We start from the raw sequence: 9323 nt of genomic DNA, 5'->3' as shown, positions 1-9323 counted from the left end.
GTATTAAAATGTTAGCGCTTTCGTTTAAATGAATATTAAACTTCTTCAGACATCATTTTCAAATTTTCCCTCCATTTTAAATACATTTCCTTATAGTGACATCATTTCCTCTTAATCAAGTAACATTTCATTTAAAGCAATATTCAGTTTTCAAAAAACACACACAGCAATGTTGCCCCATTCATGCATATAAAACCTTATTCAACTCTAAATTCATTACAAATTATCTATTTATTTCCTTTGTGAAACACATTTATTTTATCTTACTTCTTTTTAACGCATTAAGCTTCAAGATTGCAGTTATAGAACTCCGTTCATTAATTCCTGGCCAGCTGTCTGCTTGTAACCTTACTTGCCATTCAAGCTCTCTCAATTCTAATAACAAGCCCCATGCTTTTTTTATCATCTATTACTACACTGTCAATAATACGCGGTGGTGGTGCTGCGGTAGCATTGTCGCTTCACAGTAAGAAGCTGTCCGGTTCGATTCTCAGCTAGAGCGTTTTCTGCATGGAGACATGCGTGAATGGGCGTACCTTCATTGAAGGTTGTGCGTCAGGGCTGGTAACACGGCACGTAAAAATCAACTACCAGTCATTAGCGGACTGGAGTTCCGCTGTGGCGACCCCTAACCGAGAAAAGCTGAAAGACACAACAACAACTACACTGTCAATAATGATGTAGCTAAATTGGTGCCCTGAATGGTCTTTTACATGCTTTGCCAAGGCATTAGATAAACTAATTTTTCTAATGGCATATTCATGCTCATATACACGTTGGGAGAGTTTTCTCTCCGTCTTTCAGATGTAAAAAGCTAAACATATTTTACACTTACTTAAATATACCACTGTCTTAGATTCACAACTGTATTTTCCTTTTATCATATATTTTTTGTTTCTTATAATAAATTCATTATTAATTTCTATTTTGTGGCACCATTTGCATGCACCACACCTCCTCATGCCATGCAGGACACTTTCACTATAATTCTCTTTATACTGGATTAATTCTTTTAAATTTTTCCCTCTCCTGTTAACACTACATGGCTTTATACTTGATATGTTTCCAAACTCTTCTTCTTCTTCATTTAATATGGCCCAGTTTTTTCAAAAATCCATTTAAGGAGTCTGAAGTCTTCACTATAGGTTATAATCAGTGCTTCTGAGAACTTATGTTTCTCTCAACTACATCTTGTATTCTGTGTGAATCAGAATTATCTATTATTGTTTTTTCTATATCATGTGTCCTCATTTCACTTAAATTAAATTTCACTAATCATGCAGCTGACACAACAGATTGACAACATCTATGAAAAGATGGGTATGAGTGGAAATACTGGCAACTTTGGCAGGCAGCCCGCTCAAAACACCAGTACAACTAGCAGCATTAATTCAGAAGTCACGTTTGACTTTATACCACAATGCCTTCGGTCACAACATAGTTTTCCTGGGTCCAGCAGAGTGAACACCAATGAGGAGCTACAAACTAACTACGGTGGGAATCAAGGAAACGGAGCATGCGCAATGCAAGAGAATTGACCGAATTTTAACAACAACGGCGTGAGGAGAGAGGTGCCGAAATTAAATGACTGGTTAACAACAGCATTCTCTTTCAGAGAAACTCAAGGAGAAGTGACAATAAACGGTAAGCTCTCCGACTTTGATAACAAGCTCATGCAATGTAAAAAATTACAATTGGAGAAGGCTTACCTAGGTGAATGCATGAGAGTGAAAGTCATTCCCAAGGGGTTGCGTATGTGGCGCTTCCCCACAGGGCTGATAGAAAACTCTGCATTGCACATTGATTTGCTCAAGCTTTTTGATAGATTTGGTTATGAATTGCTAGAATTGCTTGTAAAAAACAACAAAAAAGTAATAGATGAATTGAGCAAAGAGGTGTCAGTTTTGGATAATGCCATTAGGGAAGACAATCAATATGATCAATGTAAATATGAACATCTTCTAATTTACAGTAGTATAGACCACCCTATTGAAAGGCTCAAGAGTGGAAAGACTGGCAAATTGGAAAGAGATATAAACGAATATGCAAATGGTTAAGCATATCCGAGACCCCCAATTTCCCAGAATCGGAAAAACAATAATAAAAATATAAACAAAAAAAGAGTAGCATATGAAAGTATAACAGAAGCTGGAGAAATGGAGAGTCATAGTGATAACCAGAATTTCTATAACCAAAACTACCCAGCCTTGAGGAGATCGGAGAGGATTAAAAACAATAAAAACAACCGGCAACAATATGTAAACGAGTAACAAGCGGGGTTTCAAGGGGCGAGGCCCAAAAACAAACATTGGAGGACTTGAATGTTTATGAATATGAACAAAATGACATGATCAGTATTGTTGGTGTTGATTCTGACATTAGAAGTGAAAATGAATGCGTTATAGTGCAAAATGAAAACAAAGATTTTAAAGTGTACAATTTTTCAAATGTGCATGTTGATGGTGAAGTAGCAGATTTACTTGCTAAAGGGATGACATTTGTGCCCGCAGTACAAAGCAATTTCATGAACACTGTTTTAGATTTAAAACTATATTTAAGGAAAATTAATTTGAAATTGCTGTACCAAAGTAGAATACTGAGACATAGTAGTATGTATAGTATTAGTAGTACATACAACCCACCCCTCCATTCCCGATTATCACTTTATGAAAAGATATGTGAAACAGATCTTAAGAACTTGAATAAGTATAAATATGATAAGAAAATTGTAAACAACTTAAGTGAAAATGAACAGTTCACATTATCACATTTACAGAAAAAGAAATACGAATAATGAAACTGGATAAGGGGGGGGGGGCAGTCACCATGGATTTATATGACTACAACAACAGAATGCAAGGCATCTTGGATATGGATCAAAAAGTTTCCTTGAATGAGCTGAATGTGGCATACAAAAACGTTTACATGCAATTAAATGACATGTTTACAGATAGAAGGATTGATATAGATTTGTACAATTATTTAAATGTTTCACCTCCTAGAGTTCCAGTATTTTTTGGGGCACCAAAAATACATAAATCTGTTAACGATCCACCTATGCGACCACTAGTCTATGGAAGAGATTCCATCCCATCGGCATGTGTGAAATACAATGATTTTGAATTAAAACACATTCTGAGAAATGAAGAGCAAATATGTAAGGATTCTTGGTCCTTCTTACAACATATGAATAGCATAAAATATAACAAGGAAGACATATTGGTCACTATTGATGTTTGTGACTTGTATACAGTCATTCCGCAGGATATAGGAGTTACATGGACTAATGAGATGTTACATACAAATGACATACCCCAGGATAAAGCCAATTTATTAGTAGAGATGCTTGAATTAGTTTTGAACAACTATGTTGTGTTTAATGGTAACTACTATTTGCAAAATAGAGGCATCGCAATGGGATCACCATGTGGGGGAACATATGCGAATATCATCATGGCATATTGGGAAAGGAAATATGTGTTTAATACCGAGTTCCATAAATATCTTAAATCTTATTTCAGATTCCAGGACAATATAAGAATAATTTGGAAAGGGTCTAGAAGCATCCTAGAAGAATTTCTGGAGTATATTAATGGAACAACAACCTTTTTGAAATTCACATGGAAAGTTAGGCTTGATTATAGGAAAATATAGTGCAGATATACAGGAAGAAAACTTATTCAAATAGTTTATTGCAGCATAACAGTTTCCATCCAGCACACCAAAAAAGATATGTGATAAAAGGGCAGGTAGTTACAGCTGCCAGGATGATAACAAAAGAACAAGACTTCATTGAAGAATGCTCCAATCTACGGTCTATGTTTTGTGCTAGGACATACCCAGGTGAATTCATTGATGAAATCATAGAAGAAGCCAGAATCAAAAGAGACATAGGTCACTTTAAACCCATTTTACATAAGGAAAACTTTTTAAGTGAAATGAGGACACAATCTGAGGACACAATCTGCTTTTACTGTATTTGTGTTTCTTCCTACTTTATTTTGCTTTTGCGTCATCTTAAAAGTACTCAATTGTATTTATTACTGCTTGGTGTAACTCATTCTAAGCCTTTTAGTTTAAGCACTTGGGCTTCAGACCAGTTGTTTTACATTAAGAAGGTTTGTGGTCTGCACTGTAGTGGCAGAACAGGTAGCTTACATCCTTCTAAGTTGGGAACTGCTGATTGAGGGCTCAGTGTCTGTTATTCTAAAAGTGTATTAATTCTGGTTTAAGCACTTGGGCTTCAGGCCAGTTATTTTACATTAAGAGGGTTCGTGGTCTACACTCTTGTGGGAGGAGAGGCTGGACTCTGCCCTTCTGAGCTGGGAATTTCTGGTTAAAGGCTTATAGTGCCTGCATATTTAAACTGCTTCTTACTGAAATTGGTACACCTTGTTTGCTGTAGCATAGACTACATCCAGGCCTGCTGAATCTAGCTTTGTTTGTATAACTTGAGCACTAATCCAGGCATTCTTTAAAGTATTCATTTGTATTTATTACTGCTTGGTAGTAACTTGATTAAAGTGTAGCTATCATTCTAAGTCTTTTGGATTAAGCACTTGGGCTTCAGACCAGTTGTTTTACATTAGGAATGTTTGTGGCATGCGCTGTGGTGGCAGGACAGGTAGATTACATCCTTTTAAGTTGGGAACTGCCGATTGAGGGCTCAGTGTCTGTTATTCTAAAAGTGTATTAGTTCTGGTTTAAGCACTTGGGCTTCAGGCCAGTTATTTTACATTAAGAAGGTTCGTGGTCTGCACTCTTGTGGGAGGAGAGGCTGGACTCTACCCTTCTGAGCTGGGAAGTTCTGGTTAAAGGCTTATAGTGCCTGCATATTTGAACTGTTTCTTACTGAAATTGGTACACCTTGTTTGCTGTAGCATAGACTAGATCCAGGCCTGCTGAATCTAGCTTTGTTTGTATGCTTGTTGTTTGTTTGCTTGTTATTTCTCTGAAACGCTAATTCTACCTAAAATGTGGCTTTTCAGCGCTTCAGTGGATCCCTAGTGATATCTGCATTGCTTGCTGTACTTATTTCCTTGTTTCACTTGAAAGAAAGTTACTGTTTGTCGTTTTTGCATTTAAGTTACCTGGCACTTGCTCACTAAAGCAATTATATAAGTCAGCACTAAAAAATTAAAAGCACTACACCCTCACAAACTCCCTTTGAGTACCTTGTTCCCCATTGGCCCTTTTTTCAATTATAAAGGAATTCCCAATACTATTCTAGCATGTCCAAAGATCAGTTGTCAATCTCCTCTCCGGTCCAGCTGGTGAATCTGGGAATCTTGAGGCAATGTTACAACTGCCTCATGTACACAAACAACCCTCTCCTCCTCCAAACAAATTCCAACACATGTGAGAGATGCAACCATATAGCCAAACTGGAGGCTAAGCTCTCTCAACTCAGTACTGGCGTAACCAGTCAGGAGGAGAAGGAAACCACAATCACTACAATTCCAGTCTCACATAGACCTACCACGACAGCAAACCAAACACATAAAAACACAAAAACATACTCGGTGGCTCTAAATAAAAATCTGCCTAAGCAGCAGAGACCTCCAAAGTAGACATCCAAGCAACCGCTACCACAAAACAAAACACGTGCAACACACAGCTCACAGAGCCAGTGTGCCGAACAATCACAGCCCTTAAGGCTAAACAACACACCTGATACACTTGTAATAGGCGACTCTATCGTCAGGCACACTGACGTCCCGCTCACCAGGCTGAATAATGAGAAGGTCACAGTGAGCTGCCTGTCGGGCGCTAGGATCCGCCACATAACACAAGCACTCAGGTCACTCCAAGGCAAGTACAAATATGACTCAGTCATTGTCCATACTGGTGTGAATGACCTGAGACGCACTCTCCTGGACTACATGAAAAGAGACATAGAGGAGCTCTCTGAGCATGTAGCCCAGGCCGGTATGACCCTGACCTTGAGTAGCATCTTACCCTCACCTAGAATTATGCCACAATATGAAGACAAGATGATCAATTTCAACAATTGGCTTAAGTATTGGTGTCATTCAAAGGGGATCCAATGCCTGTCAGCCTGGGATGACATGCTCGACAAGCCACAATGCTTCGCTAGGGACAGCTTGCACCTGTCACCCCTGGGCTTTCGGATATTGGCAAAGGCTCTTGCTACCCCCATAGTGCCTTTTTTAGGCAAGGCTCAAAAGACAAACTCACCTCCATAGGTATCACAAGGGATAAGAAACTAAGAGTAATGCTACTCAATGCCAGAAGTCTAAACCTCAAGATGCACACACTCGAAACTCTCCTTAGCATGGAGAACATTGATATCTGTGCAGTAACAGAAACCTGGTTCAAGGCTCCCGAGAGCACCCCAGCACTACCAGGTTATACCTCATACCATGCTTTTCGGCCCCAAAACTTGGACCGAACCACAAAAGGAGGGGGGTATCAATATTTGTCAAAGATACCCACACCTCCAGGTTGGTGGCACAGCACAAAGCATCAGAGACTATCCATGTTTAACTAACAGTGGGTAAAACTGCCTTCCAGTTTATAGCCTGCTACAGACCACCCTCCCAAACCCAGGAACCCCACTCGGCCTTCCTGAGAACACTGGAAAATATGAAGGTCTCTCCAAACACCATTATATTGGGCGACTTCAACTACCCAAACATAGACTGGGAGCATTACTCTAGCTCCAACACCCTAGCCTAAAGGTTCCTAGAATTTATAAACTCAAATGCTATGGAACAACTTGTTACCACTCCCACAAGAGGGGAAAACATACTGGACCTGATCATCACCAGCATGGGGACTCTATGCTCCAGACCAGAAGTGTATCCCTCACTGGTAAGATCAGACCATAAACTAATCTCACTGGATATTCACATCCCGACCCCACCCCCTGCCCAGAAAACCACAGTGAAAAACTTCTCTAAAGCAAATTTCACACTCCTCAAAACCAAGGTGGAATCCTTCAAAGCCCCCGGGCCTGTGGAAAATATGGCCCAGACCGCAGAATCCTTTATAAATACATTCTATGAACAACTTCAGGAATGCATGGATCATGCAATCCCACATAAAACCAAGACCCAATCCTCCAAAGGCAGACGTCCTGTCTGGTGGACCCCAGCCATAAACAAACTATACAATAGAAGGAGGAAGCTACTACATGATAGAGCAAAATCCCAAAAAGGGAAGGCATCTCTGATCAGTATTAGCAAAAAACTATGGGCACTCATAAAATTGTCTAAGGCCAGCTTCGAGAGAAAAACTGCACAGGACACTAAGGATAATCACAAGGCTTTCTTTAGTTATGTTAGGAACCTGGGTGGGAATTCCCAGATATGCTCAGAATTAGTCTAAAATGACAAAAAATACACCGAACCCACAGACATTGCCAACATCCTAGCTGACAGGTTCAGCGCAAACTCCCCCCCCCCTACCCACCAAAATGGCAAATATCTATCCCAGCAGAGTGCTGCCCCCTGACATCTCAGATGCTCAGGTAAGAGCCGCCCTCTCCAAAGCAAAAAACACAGCATCAATGGGACCAGACGGTGTCCCGGGCTGCGTCCTACATGAACTCCAAGAAGAGCTAAACCCAAACATAAAACTACTGTTCAGTCTCAGCCTTACTACAGGATATGTACCCAAAGAGTGGCGTACAGCAACAGTGGTCCCTCTCCACAAAGGTGGTGCCTCAATGGATCCTGGAAACTATCGACCCATCAGCCTGACTAGCTTGGTCTGCAAAGCTATGGAAAGGATCATCATAGACCTCATAAATAAAGATATTGGGGACCTACAGACACTGGATCCTACCCAGTTCAGCTTTGTTAAGGGCAGATCCTGCCTCTTAAACCTGGTTGATTTCTTTGAAACAGTCACCAAGGCCACTGACAAGGGGAAGGTGGTCCACACAGCCTATCTGAATCTCGCAAAAGCCTTCGATACAATACCCCACTCTGGCATTATAGATAACCTCACCAGCTTAAATATAAACCCCTATGTCACTAGATGGGTTGCAAGCTGGCTCAAGGACAGAACCCACATGGTTAGAATTGCAGGAGCCATGTCAGACTCCAAACCAGTTACAAGTGGCGTCCCACAAGGCTCAGTCCTGGGACCTCTCTTGTTCGGTATATATTTCTCGGAGGTACAGGCCAACATGGAAGGACTGTGGCTGACCAAGTTCGTAGATGACTGCAAACTGGGCGCCATAATCGACTCTGCAGCCAACACAAGCATCCTCCAAAAGGGCATCATAGAAACAGACAACTGGTGCCAAAGCCATGGCCTCAAGCTAAACGTCAAAAAGTGTATAGTTATCCCCTTTGGCAAAAACAAAGTGCCCACAAATTACCACATAGGTGGTAATCCATTAAGTACAGAAGAAGTAATTAGGGACCTGGGGACCCAAGTTGATAGCAATCTCTCATTTGACAACCACGTGCCCAAAGTGGTTAGAAAAACATTTTATATAGCCCACCTAACATGAAGGGATTCACATCTAGATCAGGGGAGGTCATCGTGCCTCTTTACTCATCCCTCATCAAGCCCATAATTGAGTACAATGCCCCTTTTGGGATGTACCTTACCTGACACCTGCAGCAACTGGAAAGACCCCAAAAGTACCTCACCAAGGGATCAAAGGGCTCAAACAGATGCCATATGCTGCCCGGTTAAAGAAACTCCAGCTCTACTCAGTGGCATACCGCCTGCTCAGAGGCGATCTGTGCCTGATGTATAAAGCCATGTCCAACCAGAAATTAATGGACATGCTGCACTTCAGAAAATCCAAATCCCATCGAGCTATGCGCTCGAGAGACTTGAACCTCAGCACTGAAATAAATAGGACATGCTGGAGGGACAGATTCATAACCCAGAGGCTCCCTTCACTCTGGAATAAAATCCCAGTCCAGGTTAGGCAGAGTCCCTCACTGACTCTCTTCAATAGGAATCTTGATGAGTGGATGAGAGATCGTAGGTTTACCCCGGTTATCACTTCTGTGTCACTGTTAGACAGAGGCACAGTATACTAATCTCGAAAAAGGGCATAGCAAAATTAATTTAAAATGGGTGGCGAAAACCAAACACACTCTGGCTAGGCTTATAAATGCCCTAGGGCAGATAGCCTAGTATGAACCTATGAACCTATGATATAGAAGAAACAATAACAGATAATTCTGATTCACACAGAATACAAGATGTAGTTGAGAGAAACAATAATAAGTTCTCAGAAGCACTGATTATAACATATAGTGAAGACTTCAGACTCCTTAAATGGATTTTTGAAAAAAACTGGGCCATATTAAATGAAGAAGAAGAGTTTAGAA

Source organism: Protopterus annectens, chromosome 7.part1 (genome assembly GCF_019279795.1).
Source record: "Protopterus annectens isolate FY-2018-M chromosome 7.part1, PAN1.0, whole genome shotgun sequence".
NCBI lineage: Eukaryota > Metazoa > Chordata > Ceratodontiformes > Protopteridae > Protopterus > Protopterus annectens.
The sequence above is the reverse complement of the archived record's forward strand: the minus strand, read 5'-3'. Positions refer to the sequence as shown.